Here is a 19294-nt window from a genome sequence, read left to right as displayed (position 1 = left end):
GGCTGTTCCCTGGAATGCTTCTTGCTCCGTCCTGAATCTGTGCCTTCATAAGAGCCGTTCTCCAGCCTGGGAAGCACTTCGCCCAGCCCCTCCTCCACCCGTCCTTCCTACAGGCCCAGCTCGGATGCCCATCCTTTGAGAACGTGTCCCAGCTTCCTCAGGCTAAGAGTGACCCACGTCCGAGCTCCCAGAGCACCCTGTGTGCTCTCTAGGCAGGTACACTTACCACATTAGAGCAGAACATGTCCTGTCTTTGTCACTGTCTCCCATGGGCTAGACACTCTTTAGCGATGGAGATGGCATTTTGCGTCTTGTATTTCGTGCACACTGCTTGGATACATAGCTGGCCCACAAATGGTGGGTGGGTGAGTGAGTGGATAGATGGATTCATTCATTCACCCATTTATTCAACACTGCAGCAGTGTCCTTTTTTGTGGGACATTGAAGAGGGGACAAATAAAGACTAGCCCTAGCAAAAGATGTTACAGTATTCTGGTCCTGCACTTACTTTGTTTTTCCAAGTAGTAAGGAGGACATGACGATACTCCTTGCCTAGGTTGCACTTCCTACCTCTCCTCCTCTGCATGAGGGAATTCCTACCCAGTTCTAAGAAAGAAAATGAAAACATACCATTAATGATATAAACTAGGCAGGGCAGGGAAAAAACTGAAAAGGGTAATATAAATATCACCTAACAATAAATGAACTTTTTATGTTTTCTAAATACCTTCACATATAACCACTTTGTTTTATCTTCACAAAAATCTCATGCATTAAGCAGGGGAGGGACAATTGTTCCCACCAGGCAAATGAGAAAAGTGAAATGAAATAAATGCTAGATGATTTTCCCAAAGTCCCACGTCTGGCTGGTGGTAAATGCTGTGAGTCCATGTGCTCCCACCAGACTGGGAGATTGTTCAAAAGAACAAGTTCCCAGGAAAGATCAAATAATTGCTGGAAAAGCACTTCCGATCTCCAACGAAAACAGATCTTTCCAGCTGAGTGCCCTCCCTAAGGCCTTGAAGAGCATTATCGGCCAAGTAGCGATTCTTTTGTCTTCTGCATAAACCAGCACAGGCTGAAGGCCACTGTGAAATCTGTGGGAATCAAGAGCGGCATCCCCTACAGCAACATATTTGAAACTTAAATCATACGAAGCTGTCCATGCAGACAGAAATTAGAGAATGTCTTTTCTTAAATCCCTGCCGGGACACAGGTGTAGACCCCGATGCAGATATGGGGCTTTGTCCTCAGCGCCGCTCCATGTGTGCCGAGACAGCTATTTTTGCTGGGCCAGTGTAATGTTTAAAAGCAAACATTTAACAGTAGGATAACGGCTGCTGAAGCTGCATCTGCAGCTGCATCATTCCTCTGGGGAAGGCAAGATGGCTCTTCTCCAGCTATTCATAAAGGGCGAGAGTTGGGAGCAAAAAGGGAACTTGCTCATGCTTAATACTGTACAGTCCAATCTCACGTCCCACATGCGATGCCTAACTCAGAAACTGACTGCAGAGACAGCTCATCGGCTTTAAGATGCAGCGTTGGTTATTCTATGAGATCTTTCAGACATTCTTTTTCCTATAATAAATAAAATCCCATGCATTTTTGTTCGGATTGAGAGAGCCAGATCTTTCCAGACATTAATAAATAAGGGGCTGCGAATTGGGTTCCACCTTACTGATTCACCGCACCAAGCAGACCGCAGTCACTCCATACCTTAAACACATTCTTAATTGTGTTTGGAGCAAAGTTGCCATTGAAATCAAATTTTAACAGCTTTCCTGTACCCATCCCTGGGATCCTCTTGTCCTTTTTACACTTACTCTGCCCCGTTCTTTCTTTCCTATTTATCTTCCTTTAAAGGTCTCCACTGCATGTCGTTGCAAACCAAAATGTGCAGACATTTCCCTGGTCGCAATTAGAAATGAGCTTCCTTGGTAGAGGGGACGGGAAGGGACTGATCATGTGAGCTATCTCAGTTGAAGCCCTCATTTCTCTGATGCAATATCCAGAATTACGAAAGCACCCCAGACTCAAAGTATTTCCTTTTATTTTTGTGTATAAAACCTATTTATACAGCTGCTTCAGGGATCTAGACTAAAACATGGAGGAAAATCATAAGGTGAAGTAGGAAATACAAGGAGACAGATACAGAAAACCGCATTTTTGTTTTTTTTTCTTCCTGAAATAACCCGCTAATACTTAACCTTGTTCTTAATTTTTAATTCTGGTCAAAACTATGATGTGAAAGAATGTCATCAAGCCCCTTTGCAATCTCAGTGTTTACAGAGCTTTCTCAAACTTGGGGTCATCTGTGACCAAAATGAAAGTCAAATTGTTACTCATTGATTGCATGGGTGTTTGTAGGCATGGGGACTTTCTTGTCCCTTGCTCATTTCCTCTTCAGGAAATGGAAAGTGAGCAATAACTAGTTCCTGATTTTTTTTTTTTTTTGGACCTAAAATGGTAAATGATACATTCCCATCTTTAGGTTGGCTTTTAACCTGTGAATTCAAACTTAGTTCCTCAAAGAGTGGAACATTTCTATTCAGCTACAAAGCCCATTAAGTTCTTTCCCCACAGAACATGTGTAAATTCTTCCCTTTGTTGGAAGCTGAGATCCATGATAAATTCTCCCTCTCCCACTTGTTTCACTGAAGACTTACAGTAATAAGCCAGCCATCAGCTCAAGTCATCTTTACTCTGGGGTTTTGGGGTTGGAACTTGCTGAATATTATGTAAATGGAGAAACCTGGCCTTCAAACCCAGAGAAAAGGTTGGACGTTAATATTGGTGTATACATCTCCAGTATCACTGGGAGCGTGACAGCATATTACAATTTCTTGGGGGTGTTTGTTTCTACATTGGTAGACATCAGTTCGCTACTCTGAATGCTACTAGTAAAAGCTTTTCATTCTGAAGGTTGGAGAATGAGCATGGACTTTGTAGTCAAATAGACTTGGATTTGAAATCTGACTCCACCGCTTCCTAGTGGTGTTTGCTCTTAGGCAAGTTCCTTAATCTCTCTGAGTTTACATTTTCTATAGTAAAAATGATTAAACAAACAAAATATAGATCATCTAGCCCAGGGTAGAGAAGGCTCTCAAAATTGTTTACCTCTGTCCCGTTCCCTTGTTTTCAGTTAGAACCTCTGGAAGGGGCTCAGTCTAAAATATAGAGTTTTCTATGAATTCTTCAGCTCAGAGTATTGTTTAAATCAGGACCATTCCTTTAGAAAGAACAAGAAATTCTAGGGGAGCCATGGGAGGCAGTGTGGCATAACCTCGTGGGTCTCAAAGTGTAGCCCGGACCAGCAGCATCAGCATCACTCTGGAACTTGTCAGAATGCAGGTTCCCAGGCCCCACCTCATATTAGCTGAATCAGAAATTCTCAGGGGTGTGGGGGAGGAGAAGGGGCAGCAATCTGTGTTTTCACTTTCCAGGTGAATCTCATGCTCATAAAGTTGGAGGACCACTAGTATAGTGAAAAGCACATTGGACTAATTTCTTGCATGTTCTGCTGAAATGAGAGACAGTATTAAACCAAACATCCTCTAAGATTTTTTCTAATTATGTGGTTCTAGTCTCAAGCTAGCTGGGGCAGTGTTTTTGCAGAATGACCACACTCTTCAAAACTAAACACAGGGGAAAAAACCCTTGTTTCCGTTATTTTAAAAGTAGTAAACTATTGTTATAGAAAATGAATATAAGCAAAAAGAAGACACTTAGAACCATCAACAATTTCAATATTCAGAGTTATTATTTTGTGCTGTGCTCTTGTCCTTTTATGCAAATGCATATGTATACATTAATCTATGTGTATGGATAGAAATGTCTCACCATAGTCATTGCAGCATCGATCCGCTGAGTATCTGCTGTGTGCCAGACATAAGGTCGGGCACTATGAGGGCACAGGCAGAATCTCTGCTCCCGTGGAGCTTTCAGCCTCATGGAAGGAGGTAGATAATAAACAAGAAAATAACTAAATAAATAAGAGTATTTCTGAAGGCATTACTTGCTATGACGCAAGTAAAACAGAGTGATGTGAAAGAGTGACAGTGCAGTGACCAATTAAGATTTGAAGCCAGAGGAAACCATTCTGAGAAGGTGACATTTGAGCTGAGACCTGAGAAAGAGCCAGCTATGTGAATACTTAGGGGAAGAGCATTTCAGGCCAAGGGAAAAGTTTGTGCAGACTCACTAACATGGCATGGAGAGGGTCAAAGAACAGAAAGGTGCCCCTGGTGTGGCTGGACAGGAGGCATGAAGGGATAGCCACTGACGATGAAGCTAGAGACATAGGCAAGGGCCAGAGCAGGATAGCTGTCTAGTTTAAATTCATTCCAAATATGATAAGAAACCATTTTAAGCCTGGGAGTTGCTTTTTAAAATGTCACTCTGTCATGCAGAGGATGCATTATAGAGGGCAAGAATGGAAGCAAGAGAAGTAGTCATACTTCCACCTAGTGTTTTGTAACTTGCATATTTCCCTTACCAAAGCACGACCGTCTTTCAGGTTGTTCATATTCTGCTATGTTGCCATTTGTAGTGGCTGCATAGGAATCTGGTGTGATACCGTGTATTGTTCATCCCCTCAGGGGGAGTGCCTGGATTATTTCCAATTTTTGTGTTATCATGAGTAGCACTGAAGTGAGTGTTGTTAGATCTTTGTGTACGTTTTTGTCCTTTCCTTAGGATAATTCCTAGCAGGGGAAGTCCTTGGGCAAGAGTAGGATTCCTCTGAAGACTTTTTCTTTAGTCTATTTGTTGGTTTCATCTGTAGGTTTTTTAAGTGGGCACTTTCCAATTATTTAATACCTTTACTTGATGGACTTTGACCAGGCTGGAGCCAAAGTGAGGCAAATGAGGCACTCTCCTGGGGCCCATAATTCAAGGATACTCGAAATAACTCAGTAGCCAAGATAAATACTATCTTAATGCAATATTCCTTTGAACTTTGGTCTCAGGGCAAGTGTCCCACTCACCTCATCTTGGTCCTGGCCCTGGCACTTTTATATAGGAAAAATATAAGAAAGTAATTATTTGTCTCTGGATTTGAATCTGTTTTGCTTGTTTGTGTTATGGAATTACATCATTAACTTAATTGTTAGCTATATATTAACATTGCCTGTTTCCATTATCATCTTCATTCTCAAGTAGTTAGAAAACACAGATATGTAACAGCTAATAGGTCTTAGGTCCACATTCTTCATGTACAGGTATAGGGGAAAGGAAGCTGTCTTAAGCATCCTACTTAAGCATCCCTGACATCGTGAGTGGCTGTGTCATGTATCTGCCTCCTGGTCCTGCTTGGTTGACCTGTGGGTTACAAATAGGAAGCCTGCATGCCTCCCATGTGGGATGCACCATGAGCCCGCTGGGTGTATAACAAGCCTAATCCTGCCATCCCAATGGCAGCCCATTATTTTCTCCATTCTGCTCAGACTCTAATTCTCTCTACTTCTCAAGAAAACTGGAGGACGAAAAGTTACAGTGGGAGCTTTTCTTATTTAACAGAAAAGAGAAATTGGCCAGAATCCAAAAGAGCAAACTCTTCAAGTGACCAAATAGATTTTCAGTTCTATAATGCATTTCTGTTTCCTTCTCTGCATCACCACTCCCAGCACTTGTTTTCGACGCAGAAGTTGGGAACATTTTAGATGTCTTCCAGCAAATCACTGAAGACAAGGACAGAATCTTTGTATGTTATAGGAGGCCCTGCCCTCCCACCTCTCAACCCCGGGGCTGTATGTTCCTGGTGCCATTGACCTTGGCTACACAGACCTCCGTCCCACCGTGGGGTGTCAGCCTCACACAGGCACTGCTGAATGGACTGTTTTTCCTCTGTCATTTCCTCCTTTTCATTACTGAATCTAGTGAGCCTGTTTGCAGCAAGTGTTGGGCACATAGGTCAGTCGGTAGATGGTTGTTAGCAAGAACCATTACCAACAGAAAAGGCCACAGTCCAAACACTCTTAGCCAAAAATGTTGCAAAGCCACATCACTCCAGGTCATCCAGTTATGGTCAAGGGGTCAGTGTCTAATACAGCTGGTGGAGTCCCCTGCTCTTATCTCAGCATAGGTAAAGGAGAAGACCCAGGTGACCTTGCGTAGGTGACTCTGATGGCCTGTCCCCAGCATCTAGTGCCTACTTGGATCTAGCAGCTCCCCTGGTCTGTAAAGGTCTTTAGAGCCACTTCGCCCAAAGCATTGAGAAGAGGTCCTACGGTCAGGTGACACCAGCCTGGGGGAACAGTGTAATGGGAGAAGCTGAAGTCACTTCACAGAGCCACAGAAGTTATCCATGAGGAACCTGAATGTGGCTGCCCCAAGCCCACGGGTTCCGTATTCCCTCTGAGTTTCTGGTTTGCTGTCATACCAAGCCAACAGGACTCTGCCCAAAAGACTAGGGTTTTCAAAACTGTCTCTTCATGGCTTTCAGGAAATAGTGGAGCTAAATATAACCCTTTCTGTCCTGAGATCCATTTGCTCTTCTCTGTGTTGTCAGTCATCAGAGTAAGGTTTCTGAGAAGTCTGTGCTTGAACATTAGTATTTAGATGAAAATTAGCTTATTACATGAGAAATGGTTTCCAACTGGAGTGCCTTAGTTTTAGTGACCCCTGAAATTGGCCCTTTGATAATGTGATTCAGACTGAGATTTTTAACCCAAGTTACACTAAAAGATCCTTTTTTGCTCTTTGAGATAAACAACCTTCTACCTCCACCTTCCCACTAATACATTATAAACCGTGAGTGTTTTTAAGACTGTTGTGTTACCTTTTGCAAATTCCAGGCCTTGAATTCTTTTCTGAGTTGAAATCAAATAAAAAGCAGAAGTGCAATTCCTCCGTTCTTCATTTTTTTTTCTTTTAATTTTTATCAGAATAATTCATTTTGTTGTGCACTCAGTTAAACCCATCAAGTGTTAGCTCTCGTGCACAGTGATTAGTCTGGGGTGTGGCTGGATGCCAGGCATGGCAGATGGGCCATCTTCTGGGCAGCTGCGCAGTCACTGGATCTCATTTGTGCTGGGATTGAAAGGCCAGTCGTGACACCAAGAAAACTCTCAGGCTCCAGTGACCCTGTCCTCACACACGCGGGCCTGTTAATACCTACGGTTTATTGAGTACCTGCTATGTGGTCAGATAGTGGTCTAGATGCTTTCTATTAATTTGAACCATACAAAACTGCTCTTCCCTTTTGTTTATGTCAAAGATGGTTAAGTATCAGTAACTTCCTATCAGTATTTAATAGTAGTTGGCATAATCAACATTTTACAGGGAAGAAACGAGAATAGTTTTAACCACCTACTTAAAATAGAAATCTTTCCTCTCCATCATGGCTTCCTGCCCCTCTGACACCCTGAAGGAATGAGAAAGCAAGAGAAGAGGAGGAAGATAGAAGTGGAAAGAGTGGAATTGAAACCATCAGAGGAAAAGTCACTCCCCTCTCTCTCCCAGGCCACCTCAAGTAAGAACTGCCCGGCCGGTGGTGCCTCTCTCGAGGCAGTGGGCTGGGCAGGCAGGTCCAGCGAGCCCACAGCATCCCCACGTGGGGGTCAGAACCCTGACAGGGCTGTGTGGGAATGCGGCCAAGTGTCCTTCTTGAAGGCCATTCCAAACTCCACTTGTATTTACAGCATACCGTCGTCTCGATTTCCTCTCAACAGAACTTCAGCATCTCCCACGCATGTGCATCTTGCCAGAACCCTGCACTATCCTTAGTTAACAGTTTAAACAAATTGTCTGCACTGTCAAGTACGTTACTAGTGCTGAATGGCAGGGCAGGCTTTGGGTGCCCAGTGGAATCTGTAGAGCTTTTGGCACCTTGAAGATATTTTTAAACCTAAAAGAACAATAACTACATGGTGATCAGTACTTTGCCCAGAGAATATTTCAGTTCCAGAACAGGAGGGTGATGGGCATGGACAAACAAAGAGGCCTCTGGCTTCACTCAGAGATGGGGAGGGAGGGAAGGTGGAGTCCAGTCTTGACAGGAGAAATGAATGGAAGTGAGGGTGACAGAGAGCCACCACTCCACGACTGCCATGACGAGAGTGGACAGTCACGAGGAGGCAGAAAGTGTCCTTTGCTTCCTTAGAAGAGCCTCATTATCCCACATTCTGATCATCATCATCTGAAAGTATTTACCAAAGGTCACTTTAACAGAGCTCCCCCTTCAACCTTGCCTCCCCAAGTCCCTCCTAGACGTCTCCTCCTCCAGGCAGGACTGTCACATTCATGGCTACTCCCAGGCTGGGTGGGCACTTCAGGGCTCTACTTTGAAAACAGAGATGGTAATGATCCACTCCAAGCGCCCCGCCAGATGAGGGGTTTGAATGAAGCAATACACAAGCCAAACCTGGCCCAGGCAGCAAGGTGTGACTGAGAAGACTGGGCAGCTGGGGAGGAGGCACCATGATACTGAACTGAATTTTCCCAGATCCTCAGAATAGTATCTTTGACCAGGGATCGGCATCCCCCAAGGATGTGCCCTTCCAAATTGCTCCTCCCCATCGAGCATTCCTGTGGCTGCGGCCATGGGCCCTAGGAGCACCTGGCTCCAAAAAGAGACTAGAACTGAAATTGTAGGCCTTCAGTCTCAGACTCCTGCAGTGGAGTGAGGCAGCAACATCAACTGTAGACCTATAAAAAAATGCAGATTTCTGGGCCTCAGCCTAGACCTTCAGGGTGCACACATACCCTGATTCACACAGGCATGTTTCTTTAGGGTGTATGCCTAGGAGTGGAGTTGCTGCTCATGGGATAGGTACACTTCATCTTCACTAAATAATGTAAAATTGTTTTTCCAAAGTAGTTGTACCAGCTTACATCCTGCTAGCAGTGTTTGTTTACCTGCTAGCAGTGTGTGCAAATCTCTTGTTCCGTATTTTCACTAGTACTTGCTACTAACAGACTGAAAATTCTGCCAATAGCATCACTTCTTTATGTTGGAATTACCATACAGAAATGAAAGATGATAGTTTGTGGTGGGTGTTGTATTGTTGTGTTTAGGTTGAAAATGAGTTATAGTTTTGTCACCTGGCCTAGCAAGAAGGCAAAAATGCTCCAGTACCAAAAAATAAATAAATAAAATTGTTTTTTGTTTGTTTTGTTATGGAGAAACAGTCAAAATTCTTAAACATTTGAGGCCATTCATGATTTGTGAAATATGTGTTTGGTCAGTGTTTGGATTTTAGCAGCATATAGCTCCTAAAATCCTTGGAATCTCCAAAGTAATAGACATCTTTTTGTATGATGGCTCACCGCCTCTAGTCAGCTTCAGGATGCGGGGGCTGGTCACAGGAAAGACCGAGGCAGGATTAGAGGTTGGGACTCTCAGCCTCACCCCTGCCAACCTCTGGGGAAGGGAGAGGGGCTGAAAGTCAAGTTGTTCACCAGTGGCCAGTGGTTTAATCAGCCATGCCTACATGATGAAAACCCTATAAAAACCCAAAAGGACTGGGTCTGGAGAGCTTTGGATAGCGGAACACTTGGAGGTTCCTGGAGGATGGCACCCCAGGGACAGCATAGAACCTCCACACCCTTTCCCCTGTGCCTCACCCTGTGCATCTCTTCATCTGTATCCTTTAAAATATCCTTGTAAGAAAGTGTTTCCCTGAATTCTGTGAGCTGCTGTAGCAAATTAATCAAACTCAAGGAGGGGGTCGTGGGGACCCTGATTTATAGCTAGTCATCAGAAGCATAGCCACACCTGGGGCTTACGACTGTCTTAAGTGGGAAGTAGTCTTGTGGGACTGGGCCCCCAACCTGTGGGGTCTGACACCATTTCCAGGTAGATAGCGTCAGAATTGAACTGGAGAGCCCCCAACCGGTGTTCGTGGCAGAATTGATTGCTTGTCTGATGTGTAGGTGTCAGAAGCGTGTCGTCAGAGTATACGAGGAGGAACTGAGTTTGTTAATTCCTATATTCACATCATTATTTGAACTTAAGAGCCAAATGTTTGAGGCACAAAAGAAATAGTGAAAAGAATAGAAGAGAAGATTAATCAGCAAGCATGTTACAACAGAAACAGATTGAAAACAGTAGAGGTATAGTTAAGAGAAACAAAGTGATAAACAGTTTAGTAGGTTTGAAAAAAGTAGGAATTAGTATAAATATTAGTAGTCTATTCCATAAGAGTTATGCAGTTACACAAATTTGTAGCACCATTTTCATTTTAGCAGTGAAGCTTTGTAGAAAATGGAAATCTTAAGAGAGAAGTGAGAAGGCCAGGAAATGACAAAAGGGTTTGGAGGGGAGTGCATTCAGGGAAGGTGTTTCCAGATTAATGAGGAAACCTGGCGAAACAGCACTAGAAGTGTGTAGGCTGGTTCTACACAGGACCATTTTGTTTCACTTATGCTGATAATCGGCATGTCAGGTCAGCCCGTGTCCGAAAGAATGATGGCAGAACTGTTGCCTGGGCTCATTCCAAGTGTCACTTCCACTGTCACTTGCTGAGTCAGTGTGGGTTGCACTGAGCCAGAATAGGGGCAGAGCAGGAAGCCACACTCGGGCCATCATTACCTGGAGTCTTACAAGTGGCTCCGCTGGAGCTCATGAGCACTGGGGGACCAGGCCAGTTTTGCTTAGTGCTGGGACAAAATGCTTCTGCCCAGAGCTGCCAGTTGATGAGTTTGGCTGGTGGATGAGCAAAAGTTTCCATCCTGGGACTGTGCTGAGCCTGTATACATGAGCAGAACTGTCATGGCTGAAAAAATAAGCCACCTTTTAAACCACAGTATGTGTTAATTGGTACATATTTCATGCAAAACTGAGGTGTAATTGCCACTTCTTCATCATGACAAAAACACCCCTGCTTGACTTGACAGAGCAAACCCTCTGCAGCTGGGGGAGAGCAGTGGTGGTCCCCTGTTCCTCACACTCAGCTGCCCCTTTAACCCTGGCCACTCCTCCAGGCTCCTCTTGTGATGTCAGTCTGTGCCCTTTCTGGTGAACATCGTTGTCTGTCTTCTGCTCTCCTGCATTGCAAATGTCTATCTCTATTGTTATCTGTCCTTGTCATGCTTAGGCAGCCACCTACACAGCTGCACAAGCCTCTGTCTCTCTCATTCCTACCAGCCCCAAGAGATCTTGGGGGTTTTTCTGTACGAGGGCTCTCAGATAATGTAACTTATATTGTGCTGTAGTAAATCACCTCTGCAGCCATTTATAGTTTCAGATCTTTATTCTTACATGCAGCAAAAGCTACAGCATTGCTACAATTGGGAATGATTTATGAGGTATGAATTAGGCACAGACAGGTAGCTACAATGGATAGAGTCATTTGCCCAATCATCTTACTTAGATGCCTCCCTGTCCAGCCACCTCCTTGCAATCTCTTCCTACTCTTGGCCTCTCTGTCTGGCTTCCCAGTGTTTCTCTTTTCTCCCCAGTTTCATTATCTATCAAGATCCAGTTTCACTCCCACTTAATACTGGATAAGTATCAGCTGGATTACATGCAAATGGTTTAGCGTATTAACATGTGGCTAAGAGTATAGGTCTTAGATTCAGCCAGGTCTGGGTTAAAATGCAGCTCAGTCTAGCTGTGAGAATTTGGGCAAGTAATTTGACCTCCCTTCATTGATGACAGTAATAATGCCCAGCTCATAGGGCTGTGGATAGATCAAAGGAGATCATTTGCATATTATACTCAGCAAAGCTTCAGGCACCATAGTGAGGGCTCAGTAGAATGGATACATGGTTGTTTATGATCTGGTTTCTGCCTGCTTCTCAAGTACTACTCCTTTGCCCACTTCAGTTCCATTAAATTATAAGCTTCTTTTGAGCAGGGGCCTGTCTTCTTCACTTAGCACCACCCCGAGCCTTGCAATCTGCCTGGCTTGTGTTTGAGTGCTCCATAAATATAGACATCACTAAGCCATGGGCCCACTTACAGTTCTTTGAGCGCATCATGCTGGTCCGCACCTCTGTGCCCTCAGATGTTCAGTTCTCTTGCCTGTAGTGCCCACCCCCTCCTTGTCTGGGCCAGTGTCCAGTCACCTTCCTAATTGCTGCCCTGGATGAAGCAGAACTCCCTCTGCGTTCCCCCTCCCCAACCTGAGTCCATTGATTTATTTTTCTGTTCCCCTCTTTAAGTCTATATAAGCTCCCTGAGGACAGGGACTGGGTTTACCTGACTCTGTATCCACAGCCCTTTGCACAGCGCCTGTCACATAAAGGGAATCAAAATATGTTTGCTGAACAAAGGCTGGAGTGAAGGCTGAATATAAATAAAAGGATATGTACAGAGTGACAAAAATGCAAGGGAAATGGAACAGTTGAAAATTAGTGATTTGTTACCATGGTGATTTCTGAGTAACTTTTGTTTGAGGGGTTGGGGGGTAGTTTCTTTATTCTTGCTATTGTTTTGTTTCTGATTTCCTCCTCTCCAGCAGCTCAGGAGAACAGCTGTACCTAACAACCCCTAGGGTAGAGCCAGAGAGAGTTGGGGCCTCTGTGTACCGAGGGAGGAGGTGGGTGGAGACCATAACATGGCATGAATGCCTGAGCTGGTTCATAAGTTGCTCTTCATTTTAGCAACAGAAGAAAGTAGAGGACCTAGTCAGGTCTTCTAAAAACTGCAGTGAGAAAGGGTGCTTTAAATCATAGGGCAAAAAATAAAATAAAAACTGTAGGACACAGCAATGCCCAGCTCTTCTCACATCATTAAACTCTCACAAAACGTCATGGTCAAGGCTCTGGCCACGGCAAGGAGCTCTGAGCATTTATAGCCAACCTGACCACTTGGTCAGCTCACTCCTGAGTCCTCACAGGTCCTAAGGTTCAACTTAGGGGCAACGCAGCTGTGCTGTGCCTGGCTGTGGACTCAGGGGCTCTGTGCGAATGTGTGCAGACGGGCTCTGGGCCCCTGCAGGAGTGTTAGGGTTGGTATGAACCCTGCAGAGCTCCTTGTTGAAGCCAAGCCCACTTTGCCCCACTGACAAGCAAACTAGGCTCCAGCGTGTCAGAGTGATATCCTCTGGGCCACAGCGTGCTCCGCAGCCTGGTTCCAGGCTAATGCCGCAGCCTGCACACCTTCTCTAAAGCAGGGGCCTCATATTCCAGGACTGAGATGTCCTGGAGTCTTGGGAACCAATCCTGAGCTGTAGCTAGGAAACTCTGGGCAAATTACTTAAATTCTGTGAGCCCAAGGTTCCTTGGCTGTGAAATACACTTGCAAGGTTGCTCTGAGGATTAAATAAGATAGCTTGTGTAAAGTGTCAAGCAGAAAATTAGTTCTCAATAAAGAGTAGGTATTGTTATTATTTATTGTTGTTGTTACCCTACTAAACTTGCCTAAATCCAAGTTTAACTGCTGGTGTCAAAGGAGGTTGGAAGCTCTCACTGGTTCTAGGGGTTGGGGGAGACACCTGACCAACAGAGCCACCCTTTGACCTTTGTGCTACATTTACTTCCTCCTTGTGTCAAGGTGCAGGCTACCTATTATAGCAAAAAGACCCCATCACACATCCTCCCCTCCAGAAAAATCCGGTGGCTCACACAGACAGATGTTCATGCTTCTCTTTTGCTCGAGTCAGAGATCAGCACTTTAGGATGGATGAGGAGCTGTGCTCCATGGGGCCATCCCAGGCCAGGTTCCTTCTGTCCTGTAGCTGTGCCATTCCCTCTTCAGTTGCCATCGTCTGCCTGTTGAAGCTGGTTTACCAGCACCACACCCACTTCCCAGCCCACAGGGTGCGGGAAGGAAAATGAAGGGCAACCAGCTCCCTTTGGAAGGATGCAGGAGTTGAATATGTCACATTCACTCACAACCAGTTGACCAAAATTAACATGACCACATCTAGCTGTAAGAGATTCTGAAAACGCAGTCTTCAGCTGCCATGCCATCTGCCTAACTAAAGCTCTTTTACTATGGAGGGGGCAGAGTGGACTTAGCAGTCTACCATACCCCTCACTGGTCCCCCTCTTCCGCTCTCTCTAACTTTTAGTGATGTGGGTTTGGGCAGCAAGGTTGTCAAGGCTGTAGCCAGGCCCAGGACAACGCTGATACCAGAATCCTGCAAGCTCTTGGAGGGGAACATGGCAGGAAGATAAAAATGCTGTGCTGTTTTTAAGGAGATAACTTCAAATTTAATTACTTTGCAAGACAACACTCTAAAAAAAAAATCATACTGTCTGCCTCATTCATGTGCCAAGTGAAATGTCACTATTGAATTGCTTTACCGTAAGTTTTACTAGCAGTAATGTTCGCAGAATGTATGCTGGTGTATGAACCAAGTGTTCTCTTTTTCAGATTTGCTAAGAAAAACTTGACTGGATTTCTGTCGGGTGTTCAGTAGGTCATCCATGTGTGGTCCAGCCCATGTAGCACGTGTTTCTCCCACACAAAGTAGCCACAGTTTGCCATCCCAAATACTGTTTTTAATGTGCTGCTGGGGAAAGGATCCCTGACTGCCTTCAGGTGGTTCCATCTTCTCTCCCTCCTCTAATTTCCCCCGTGTCACTGTTGGCACTCAGCACACATTCATGAGCTCAGACCTCTTGCGAAAACCCCACTGAGGCAAGTTTCACGGGGAGTCAACTGCCCTGGGCTCACCAGGGGTAAGGAAACTAACTCAAGGCAAGGCGGAGACTGTCCTCGTTTCCTTCAGGCACAAAGAGGAGGAAGAGGCTGGCTAGAGTCTGCCTCTCTGTTCCCTTTGTTCCTGTCCTCACTGGTGTTCCGTCCCCATAGAGGCCCTGGAATGAGGAGTATGTTTTCTGACTGCCTACTTTATCAGCATTCACACCAAAACAGCTGCCGAGAAGCTTTGAAATTCTAAACTACTGCAAAGGATGCAAATGTTATCGCTGCTGGTGTTGCTGATTCCTTGCAGCTCCAATAAAGTGCCAACATAAAGACCCAGAGGTGGCCTTGGTTCCAAAAACACAACGCAAATGGCCTTACAACCACATTCTCAGGCCTGTAGATTTTGCTTGGGCTGTGACTTCATAACCAGATGAATGGCCATTGAACAGGGGGGACTCGGAGACCACAAGCACCGTTCTATGAGCTCAATGGCAAAAAGAAGTCAAGTTTCCTTATTCAAAGTCCATTCTGTTTCTTTAAAGGAACTGAATCTTCTTGACTGGAACTAGTGAATTAAAGAAAGGGAAAAAGAATTCACTGTGTTTTGAAAGGATGAGGCCACATTTGCAGAATCATCTGGCAAGGAGCCTCTATTGAGACTGAAAAGATTGGCAGGGCCGGTCTTTGTTCGGCCCTTGGAGAGTGAACCTCTTCGCTTTCATACTCCGTGTTAGGCGTTCTGGGGGAGGGGGCGTGGATGACGCCTGTTCAAACAGAAGCTTTGTGCTAATGTGTTTTCTTGTGGCTCCGCCAGGTGACACCCTGACCCTTGGGTCCCGGGCCAGTTCTGCCACAACTGTTCCTTAAATAGGCACAGCCCAGAAAGCCAGTCTCTGCCACTGTGGCCCAGAGGTGACACTCGCTTTCCTGTTTCTCTTTGCTGGTTCATGAATAGAAGCCCACATTTTTGTTTTTATTTTGTTTTTCTGTGATTGTTTCTATAGAACAGGGCTAAGGAGGGTAGAAAGATGCTTGATTGAATATCAACATTAGGAAGAAACATCTCTGTTGTATCTTTTGTGTTTCTGAAAAATTTCAGGTCAAGTAAACCAGTGTCGCTTACTGTTCTGTGCCCTGCTGGATTGCCCCAAGTTCTAGGGATAGCGGCTCAAAAGTCAAAGTATCAGAATGCCAGGCTGAATGTCCCAGGAGGAAAGGGTGAAGGCAGCAGGAGCAAGGGCAAGTCCCCTCACCTCCACCACCTACCAGCATCCAAAGGACAGGAGTGCTTTGCTGCATCCTTCCCACCTCCTTAGAGCACAGCTGGTGTGTGATCCTCAGGGCTTCACAGAAAGGTCCTGCAGACACCTCAGTAACCAGCACACCTTGGTTAGGTTCCAAGGTTGACTTGAATGTGTACTGTCATTCTGAGTTTAGTGGGTTTCCTCGGGTACCTAGGACTTGTGGCCCAAAGGTTTTCAAAAACCCACTAATCCAGCCACCGTACTCTTGGTTCTGTTATCCCAGATTTTGCATTTATCACCTTAGGTGAGAAGTCTAAGCTGATTGTATATGATTTGTCTGTGCCCTGCCTTAGATTTCTGTGGCTGTTCATCTGCGTGCGTTCACCACCTGCTCCCTGCACTGCCCCCGACTGCCCCGTCTCAGCACAGATTAGTTAGGAAAACACACTTAGAAGGCTCCCTGTCTGTACCTTTCATCTTTCACACCTTCCAAGAGTTGCCTCCCAACAGGCTTTAGAATCAGTCACTGTTTCCTTTTCTTAACTTTTCAGTTGACAAAATATACTTTATCAATGTATGGTTGTTTCAACTTCTATACAAACTCAATCTGTAACTGATAAGATTAAAGGGAGCTTTCCTATGAAAAGATAATTTATTCTCATTATAAAAACAGTGCACTCTCAGTACTAGACAGTCTGAGAAGTAAACAGAGAGTGAAGAAAGAGCAGTTGAGCAGTTGCCTGTGGTGTTATCACCTACATACCAACATTAATCTCAGTATATTTCCTTCCCAAGAGTTTTCTAGGCATTTGTTATAGAGTTGCAATCATGTGATCCTTCTTAATAGAACATGAACATTTTTCCATATTACTGATAATCTCTGTATATGTAAGTTTTAATTTGTGCTTAACTTTCCATTATGGGCATACTTTACAGTTTACTTAACCATTGCCCTCTTGTTAAACAATTAGCAGGTTTTCTAATTTTTCAAATGATAAAAAACACTTATAGAACCACTTTGTCATTTGGAAAAAGGCCTCTCTTTAGCACAGATGTACAGGTCAAAGAGCAGGCCCATTTTTAAGACTTTTCAATGATATTGCCAAATTAGTTTTTACCAAAAGGTTATATGCTAATTCCTGGTCTTCTATCAGCAGTGTAAGAGAATATTTATTTCAACGGACCTTCATCACTATTGGGTAGACGTATTTTTTAAAATTTGTGAATTTAGAGGTAAAAGAGAATAACTCACTAAGTTGTGTTTTTCTGATTACTACTGAAGGTAATATTTTCCTATGTGTTTCACAAGTTTTCTCTTCTTTTCTTTTCGTTTTTTTTTTTTTGTATTGCCAAATCATATGCTTTCCCATAACCATTTACCTAACCTTAGGGTTTTTCTTATCTGTATACATTCCTTATATATTAAAATATTTACCCAAGAGAATTGAAAACATATGTCTACACAAAAACTTGTGCATGAATGTTTATCCAGGACATGTGGCACATCCATACAATGGAATATTTTTCAGTCATAAAAAGGAATGAAGTACCAATACGTGCTACAACATGAATGAACTTTGGAAACATTATGCCAAGCCAAGGAAGCCAGTCACAAAAGGCTACAGATGTCCAGAATATCCATAGGGACAAAAAGTAGATTAGTGGTTGCCAGGGGCTAGGGAGAGAAGGGAATGGGGAATGGTTGCTTAATGGGTATGGGTTTCTTTCTGGAATGATGAAAATATTCTGGAGTTAGATAATGGTAATGATTTCCTTTGTAAAAGTACTGAAAACCCCTGGACTGTATGCCTCAAGAGCATTATATGGTATGTGAATTATATGGTATGTGAATTACATCTCAATTAAAATAAAATAAAATTTTAAAATAATAACTACAAGGGACTTTTCTATGATCCAAAAAAGGATTAGGGGATGGGAGGTGGAGCCTAAAAAACTTTACAATTTGTGCTCTAATTCTTTCTGAACCCTTTCACATGGGTTAAAACATACCATCCTTATTTTCATTACCATTTCACTCTTGTCCCAACCGTGAGATCCAACGCAAAATGAATGTAAGAAGAAAGTGTTCTTATCCTTTCTTTGGCACTTTTCCATGGTTTAGTATTAAAACCCCATTTGGCCATTTGGGTTTGGGACTGGTTCCAGCACCTAGTTGACTGCAGTTTTAAATCTCACCATTGGGGTCTAATGGTTGCATTTCTCTTTTATTAAGTGCTTTTGAATCTTCAGTGTTGGGAAATGGAAGGTTATACAAAAGGGAAAGAACACATTTGTTGCTGGGACTTGAGCTGCTGCTTCTCAGCCTGGAGGTCATAAGAACAAGAAAAGCAAGAATTGGAGAGCCACGAAAACATTCTACGTGCCAGGAATATGGTTTTCTCTTAAAGAAGTGTCATGTTTTAAAAGTGATTTATATTAGTTCAGTCCCCTTGCTGTGTGGTATAGGACACGATCCTTCCTCCTCACCTTCCAGAGGGCCTTGGCAAAGTCATGGATAAACGATTGAATGGGTCCAACTCCACCTCTCATTATCTCTACAGCAAAGCTTTGATGCGATTTCCAAGCAGACCCTGTTCTCCCATCGTTGCAGGTGGCCAGTGTCAGCACTGTATGTTCCCACTTCTACATCGGCATTTTATTACTTATGTTTGGTGGGGAGCTGTCCCTCCCAGGGCTCCACCAACAGTAGGAATCTGTTATTTTGTGCTTGGTGGAGGCATTATATGTATGTCTCAGTTTATACAGTGACTGTGTTTCAGAAAGTTTCACCTGTAAAGCAAATCATATTCTAAACACAGTAGGAAACCTCATTTTTATCCCAAGGAAACCAGTGCTAACTCCTTCATGGTGTACGTAAATGCCCTTGCCATGACTGGGAAAGATCAGGAAATTAAGGGCTGCTTCAGTGTTGGCGGCCCAAACGTTTATTAAGATGCCAAACTACGCCAAGGAAGATGGTGACTCACCACACCTAATGTGTAGTCCCAGCACCTCTGCGGAATCCACTGTCTTGAGGAGTGGAATGTGGCTGGGGTGGGGGTAAGGCCCAGTCCCTGAGGTCGGGGCCTCCGTTAGCAATGCACGTGAAGTGGACTTCTGTGGAGCCAGGGATCCTGCCCTGCAGGTTCTTCCCTCAACACCTCCCACCCTCACCCCCACACCCTTGCGTGGACTGGCCAGGATTCCGTAGTCAGGAGTTGACTCTGGTGGAAAGGTTTTGCATGCTGGCCATGGAATCAGGCTGCCTGGCTTCAAACCCCATCTCTCCCACTGACACGGTTGCGGACAATTCCCCGGCCTCTCTGTTACTTGATTGTAAAGTGTGGGAAGATAACAATAACTACATGTGAGGGTTGCAGATTTAAAACAACATTTATTTGTCAGCTCACAGTTCTGTTGGTCACAAGTCTTGGCATGGCATGGCTAGGCTGTGTCATCATTTTGAGGCTTCACCAGGGAGGAATCCATTTCCAGCCTCGTTCAGGTTCTT

The 19294-nt window shown here is 44.3% G+C and overlaps 1 protein-coding gene across 3 annotated transcripts in view; it reads left to right on the top strand.

Moving 5' to 3' along the window:
* The window catches only part of FYN (FYN proto-oncogene, Src family tyrosine kinase), a 195689-nt gene that overhangs the window by 116390 nt on the left and 60005 nt on the right, over positions 1-19294 (top strand). The gene's annotated exons all lie outside the window — the stretch shown is intronic.

Source organism: Lemur catta, chromosome 2, assembly GCF_020740605.2.
Source record: "Lemur catta isolate mLemCat1 chromosome 2, mLemCat1.pri, whole genome shotgun sequence".
Lineage (NCBI taxonomy): Eukaryota > Metazoa > Chordata > Mammalia > Primates > Lemuridae > Lemur > Lemur catta.
Note: the sequence above shows the minus strand (reverse complement) of the source record. Positions and strands in the feature narration are given on the sequence as shown.